Genomic DNA, 7,313 nt, shown 5'->3' with positions numbered 1-7,313 from the left:
CCTGCATGTTCAGAGGCAGAGAGCCATGGGTCGTCTGCCCAGCCTTGAAGCGATTCAGAGACCCCACCCTGTGCCCACCGTGCCCCCCACCCCACCCCACTGAACAGCCAGGGCCGAGGAGGAGGGAAAACCTCACCCAGACTTGAGTCTCTGCCAGAGTCCTCGCCGGGTTGAGCCTGGGGAGGGCCGCCTGGCCCACCACAGCCCCCAGCTCAAGCCTCTTGTGGGCTCAGAGCCACTTATAATTATACAGCCCCCGAGGCCACCGGGGCCTGCTCTCCAGGCAAAAATATCCCAAGCCTTTCATGTGGCTGAGAGGCCCAGGCTGCAGCTAGATCACAGCACAGGCCTGGCCTTCGGAGGGACACCCGTGGAGCAGAGGCCTCCAGTCGGGGGCTCCAAGGAGGCAGAATGTGTGTGAGACCTCCCCAGGCCTCAGTTTCCCCATCTGTAAACTAGAGATGTTCTTTTATTCCCTAGCTCTTTCCCAAGTGTCTCCACGTGCCAGGAACTGTGCCGGGCCCAGAGAGGGCTGTGAACGAGACAGATGCTGACGCACCTCCGCTCGGGCTGTTCCTCTGCCTGAAGTGCTGCCCTCCGTGGGCCCCCACGCCTGACCCACCTGCGCATCATCACCACCTCCATGAAGCCCTCCCTGAACCCCAGCCTCTGGGGAGGGAGATCAGCAGCTTTTTCTATGCTCCTGCACCCCCATTCCCTGCCTAGAGTACACTGGCCCGTAAAGGCCTGTTTCCATGTGCCTCTAGACTGTCAGCTTCTCTGGTCCAGAACGAGGGCTTTTTCTGTCACTGTATCCCTAGCACCAGTGCCTGGAACACAGTAGGTGCTCAGTAAATGCCCCTCCACTGGCTGAACGACTCTAGTCCAACCTGACCACGTTAAAGATGGGGAAACTGAGGCCCAGGGAGGGGATTCACTGACATAATTTTGCTCTGTTTCAGGGAGCTCCTATCAGGGGAGACAGTTGAGAAGCAAGTCAGCTGGCAATTCAGAAAGACAACCTAACACTGCAAAATGCTATCAAGGAGATAAAAAGGCCGAGGAGACAGGAAATATCTTGGGAAGGGGCAGGGGCAGCTGTCCGGGCAGCTGTTTTAGCAATTGTGGTCAGCGCTGGCTTCCTGGAAGAGGTATCAGCACTGACATCTGCAGGATAAGAGGAATCAAGCACTCAAGGAGGAGAAGGAACAGCTTCCTGGGCCGAGGAAACAAACAGCAAATGCAAAGGCCCTGTGGTAGAAAGGGGCTTGGCATGAGGCCTCTTCCAGGGAAACCAGACGGGGTGCTGATCAGTTCTCACCAAGGAGTCGTTCGAGCTTGGAAATTGAGAGACCTGCTTTCTTCGCTCCTGGCTCTGCCCCTCATGCACTGTGTGACCTGGGCCTCAGTTTCCCTTCCTGCACCAGGAAGGGTCAGCGGAGGCTCCTCCAACCTCTCTCTCTGTGATTCGAAGTGAATTTTCCACTTGTTTGCCCACCCCAGCAAACAACCCAGCAACACAGGGGGAGAAAAATATCACAGCCACTTTGGAAAACAGTCTGGTGGGTCTTATCAAGTTAACCATGTGCTTCCCAGATGAGAGAAGAAGAAATCTCTTCTCTCAGTATTTCCCCAAGAGAAATGAAAACACACATTCACACGAAGACAAAAATGTCCATAGTCGTTTTATCCATAAGAGCAAAAAAACCTGGCAACTACCCAAACGTCCACCAACAGGAGGATGTATGAACAGACTGTGGTCCATGCAGTGGACACTTTCCCCCAGTGGAAGGAAAAGACGGGAGGTGGACAATTTGGATGAATCTCATAGACACACCAAGCAAAAGAAATGGACCCAGTCGAACACAGACTGGGTGATTCCATTGACAGGAAGTTCTAGAACAAAGGCAAAACTAAGCTACGGGGACACAAGTCAGAAAAGCAGTTACCCTTGGGGGGTGTTCACTGGAAAGAGACACAAAGGAAACTTCTGGGGCTGCAGACGTACAATGTCTGGGTGGCGGTTACGTGGGCACGTGTACACAGAAAAACCAAGCTGCACGCTTCAGATGATGGTGCTTTACGTAGGTTATGACTCAAAGTTTTCTTTAAAAATTAAGAACACTGCATCTCTCTCCTTTTTTGTTGGGAGGGGGGCACCAGAGCCAGTAGGATCCTTGGCTTCCTGTGGCCATGGTGGCCTGGCCAGCTGCACGCTGCCTTGTAAACATTTACATTCCCCAGGGCCCTGTGCAAGGAGCAGTTCCGTGCACCCCACATGGGAGCCATCTCGGAGGGCAGGAATGTAAACACGCACCACCGGCTGCAGACCTGGCCTTGCTCTCCTGCTCTGCCAGCTGCCCACGGGGTGCCCTTGGGCGGGCACTCCCCAGGAGCCCTCGCTGCCCATCCCCACCGTCCATCACGAGCAGGAATTGAGATGATTCTTTTGGACTGCCTTTGCAGCACTGTTGGAACTGGGTTGGGGGGGGCTGCCTGTCTTGGAGCAGAGGGGCAAAGTGGGGAGGGCTTGGAGCTGGGCTTCAGGGCCCCTAAGTCACCCAAACACTCAGTACATCGTCTCATGTGTCTCCTGCTCTGTGTCCCCTCACTTTACACTGAGATCGTCTGTCCCGTCTTCCCTCTCTCCCATCTTTCCTCTTTTCCCCTCCTTCCTTTCTTCTTTCCTGTCCTTCCCTTCTCTTTCTTCCTTCTCTCTCTCTCTCTCTCTCTCTCTCTCAGCAAATCCTTATTGAGCACGTACTATGTGCCAATCACTGGGGCTACAGCAGAGAACACAGATGAAAATCCCTGTCCTCACAGAGCTTGCATTCTAGTGGGACTGGAAAACGATTGAAAAGATAACTTGGTAATTATATACAGTATGGAAGATGGTGGTAAGGGGTATGGAGGAAAATAAAGCAGGGAAAGGGTGATGTTCAAGCAGAGACCTGAAAGATGTGAGAGAGTGAGTCAGGGAGATGATCAGAGGAAGAGCAGTCCAGGCAGAGGGAAGAGCAAGTGCAAGGGTCCTGAGGTAGGGGGCGCCTGGAATTTTCAAGGCGTGGGAAAGAAGTGTCCAATGAAGCTGGAGCAGAGTGAGTGAGCGGGAGAGTAGGAGGAAGTGAAGTCGGAGGGCACCAGGGCCAGATCAGGCCTCTGTGGGCGTTGGCAGGGGCTTTGGCTCTATGAGTGAAGGCCAACCATGGTTCCCCATGTGTGTGAGACCCTCTCCTCCCCCTGCATCCATCCCCTCTCCTCTTTACCCCCGATGCCACACACACACGTGCCCTTTCTCTTGAGGATCCTCACCAAGAGAGGGCTCTGGGTCCCACCTCTGGGGAGGGGAAGGGACTCCATGTAAAGCCCCTGCGAAGTCCATGCAGATCCCCAGCTCTCCCCTGGCCACAGGCTTCTGACTCAGCTGGGACCAGAAACATGGCTCCCGGGGCTCCCTAATGAACCAGCTCTCCTGGCAGCTGCATGAGTCAGCCTTCTGCACCTGAGCCCAGGGACAGCCTGACAGAGAGGGTCTTCCACAACCCCCAGATCCATCCACCAGGAGGGACAGGGCCACATGGGGGTGACAGCAAGGAGGCAAAACACACCCAGGGTGAGCTGAGACCACCTGCCCTTCAGGGACCTCTGGGTTCTGCTGCTTCAGAGCTGGGTGACCTTGGGCTAAGTCATCCCACCACTCTGGGCCTCAGTTCCTTCATCTGCAAAATGGGGGTAATAGTAACACTCACTTCCTTGGGTTATCGTGAGAATGCAATGAGCCTTGGTGCCTGGCACTAAATACATACACTAATAATAACAACAGCAACACAGGTGGCACCTCGGACTGACGGTCTTTCTCACAGCATTGGACAGCAGCAAATACAGAGGCCTGGCATACAGCAGGCGCCCCATAAGTTTCCTGGACGGAAAAGAGCAGAGCAATTACTCACCGCAGCCCTCACCCACCAGCAGGCCAGCCGGCGAGGAGGCCCCCATCCTCGGAGGGGTGAGCCCAGAGGCCCAGGCTGGCTCCTGCACCTGCCCTGCTGCCGGGGCCCTGAGTGCGTGTAGCGGATTGATCTCTCCTGGGTAGGGTCCGACCTCCCCGGGGCACACGCAGGCGCTGTCCATGGGGGAAGGGCCCCCGACAGCTGGAAACATCTGGTTTGAATTGTCAGTTGGAAGCACCAACCAGGCAGTTAAGGAATTTGTGAGCTAATTTTAGGCCAAAAGACGGCGAGCTCAGCAGGGCGGGGGTTGCTAAGCAAACCACAGGGGCTGAGGGGACAGGCCTGGGGGGACGCGGAGGCCTCACGGTTCCCCTCAGAGGGTCCATGACTGCCCCATAGCCAGGGACTATCCCTCCAGGGTGGCCCCAGCTGGGCCCCTGCAGTGTGCCAGCCATGTCAGAGCCGTACGAATAGCAAGGACCGTTCTCCCCATTTCTCAGGTGTGGAAGCGAAGTCTCCAAGAGGTTAGAGTCGCCCAATGTCCAGCAACTTGTAAACAGCAGAGCGGGCATCCGAGCCCAGTCTGCCTGACTCTGAGCCTCAAATCTAAGCTTCCCTTGATTTCTGCCAGTCACGTGGCCTTGCTTCCATTCTCACACCCTCGCCAACCTTCCTTGCCCATTTGTCCATTCAGTAAATGTTTCCTGAACCCCTGCTGTGTGCCAGGCACTGTGCAGTGAAAAGGAGAGAGTGAACGTGAGGGACAGAGGGCCCCGCCCTTGCACAGCAAAAATCCATATATCAAGAACATCTGTCCAGATGGTCATCTGTACCTGGAAGGGGAAAATGGGGTTGTCCTCAAGAAAAGTTGGGGGCAGGGATGCATAGAAGGCCCCTCTGAAGAGGTGACATTCAAGCTGAGACATAAAGGATGAGAAGATGCCAGTCACGCAGACATCTGGGAAGAGGATACCAGGCAGAGGAATAGCAGGTGCAAAGGTCCTGGGGCAGGAGCATGTGAGTAAGAAAGAACAAGAAGTCTCATGGGGGCCGGAGCGGAGTGAGAATGAGAGGTGACAGCTTTCCTGCACTCATCCAGCCAACACGTTTGTCAATAGGTGATATGGGGGTCCAAGCAGGGCAGGAGTCGTGTTCCAGAAGCTTCAGCTGGTGGAATTAGGTACCCCACTGTCCTACAGATTCATTTGTATCCAGTGATTTGCTGAGGGGCCACTGAAACTCTGGGGGAGATCCCTTGAAGCCTGTCCCTCTAGGGGGCCTGGAGGCCGGACACAAGGCAGAACAACAGGGTCTCCTGGAAGGACTTCCCCAAGGGAGGGGGCAGCCCAGAAGCCGTGCTGAGACAGGAGAGGACCTTGATTCATCTGCCCATGCCCCGCCCCCCCCCGCAGGGTTCATGTGCCTGGGAAAGTGACTAGTCTTTGCCCCTCTGGTTCTCCAGTCTCCTGCCCTGGGCCTGTTCCTCTCTCCTTCTTTCCTAGGAAAACAGTTCCAAGGCTGTCCCCCTGCCAGGCTCAGCGACAGCATCCTTATTTTGCCAGCCTCAGGCATGGGGCACTGGCTCTGCCGGCCCCCCAAGTGGCAAGAGCCTGGGTAGCTAGGGCTACAGCCTTCCAGCCACCAAAAGGAACAACTAAGTTCATGGCCACACAGAGGCCCCTCTGGGTTTCCAAAAACTTCTGAGAAGGGGAGCTCCGTGGGGCTCTCACTGCCGAGTGGGAAAAGCAAGGTTTCTCTACCTCAGCACCACTGACATTCGGACAAGACACTTCTTTGCTGTGTGGGGCTGTCCTGTGCACTGCAGGATGTTTAGCAGGGTCCCTGACCACCTGCTAGATGCTAGTAATGGTCCTCCAAGTAGCGACAATCAAAAGTATTTCCAGACATTGCCAGATGTCCCCTGGGGTGGCAACGTCGCCCCCAGGGGAGGACCACGAGCTCAGAGCCTTCCTGTGTGGGCACTAATAGCTAAAGAACAATGGCTTTACTCACTAGCTGGGGAGACCTGGGACCCTCAGACTTCCTAAACACTTACGGTTTTGTTCCGTACATCGAAAAATATTAGGGAAACACAGGAAAGTCGAAAGAAGCAAATAAAATTCGCCTACAATCCCACACGCGATGGCTAACCTCTCAATACCTTGGTGTACTTCCTTCCAGTCTTTTTTCTGCATTTTATGATCCTAACAGCTATGGCTTATGCAGCCCTTACCCCATCCCAGGCATCGGGGAAGGCTTGGCTCAGTGGCAGGTGGGGGTGGGATATGGAGGGAGGGCTTGGGGAGCCTTTGCCCAGATCAGCTGCCAGATGAACCACCCGCAGGGCTGGCAGCCCCCCCTCCAAAGGGACAAGGGACTGGAGTAAACTTAGCATGCCACCTCCTGACCCCCATTTCCTGTCTACCCTCCTTCCTTCCCTGCGCCAGAGCTGAAGTCAGCAGAGTCTGGTTTCTTAGCAGTGCGACCTGCTAGAGCCAGCGGTCCAGCTTTCTGGACCTCAGCTTCCATAGCAGTAAAGTGGGATAATAATTGTCCCAATGTCACAGGTTGTCGTGAGGCCTGAAAACGATCAGGCAGATAAAGCATTTGGCGTGGGGCTGGGCATGGACTGAGTGCCCAGCAAATTCCAGCTCCTGTCCCAGCCATCTCTCTCTGTCCTGGGTTCCAGCTCTGCTGTGTCATTGCTTTCTGCAAGCTGGGTTCGGCCTTGTCACTCTCCCAAGTCCCAATGCCTTCCCTCAGCTACCAGAAGCCACAAAGGGTGACTGACGGGGGACTTCCAGATGCCAGGACAGGTCTTCAGGGGTGGGAGTTTGGGGCATGGGATTCCCCCAGAACCCCGCTGTGATCTCAAGGATAGCGTAACTTAGTGGTAAGAACGTGGCTTTCTAATCCAGGTCTGGGTTCCAATCTCAGATCCTCATGTAAGACCTGGGACAGGTGACTTCACCTCTCTGAGCCTCAGCTTCCTCTTCTGTAAAATGGGGAGAATCCTAGTTCCTCCTTCCTAGGCTGTTTGAGGGGATCCATGGAGATGAGGCAGATTCTCATGCTCAGTGGACGGATGGGGAGATTCAGGGGGTGATGTTCAAGGGCAAGGGGAGGTCTGGACAAGGGAAAAGACACACTGAGATGCAGGAGCCAGCCTGTACCAGTTTCTGAGAGCCAGCTGTCAAATTTTCAGAATTTTGTGAGTCAGTTGTTTCACAGTTAAATTACATTATATTAAAAACCAAGGTCCTCAATACTCAAAACTCATCACTGCCTCATGATTTTACTACATCCTACTATTACCTACCCTGTTGGCATTATTTACCTTTTTGTATCATCTACCATATAAAT

The sequence above is a fragment of the Tursiops truncatus genome, chromosome 13 (assembly GCF_011762595.2).
Source record: "Tursiops truncatus isolate mTurTru1 chromosome 13, mTurTru1.mat.Y, whole genome shotgun sequence".
NCBI lineage: Eukaryota > Metazoa > Chordata > Mammalia > Artiodactyla > Delphinidae > Tursiops > Tursiops truncatus.
The sequence above is the reverse complement of the archived record's forward strand: the minus strand, read 5'-3'. Positions refer to the sequence as shown.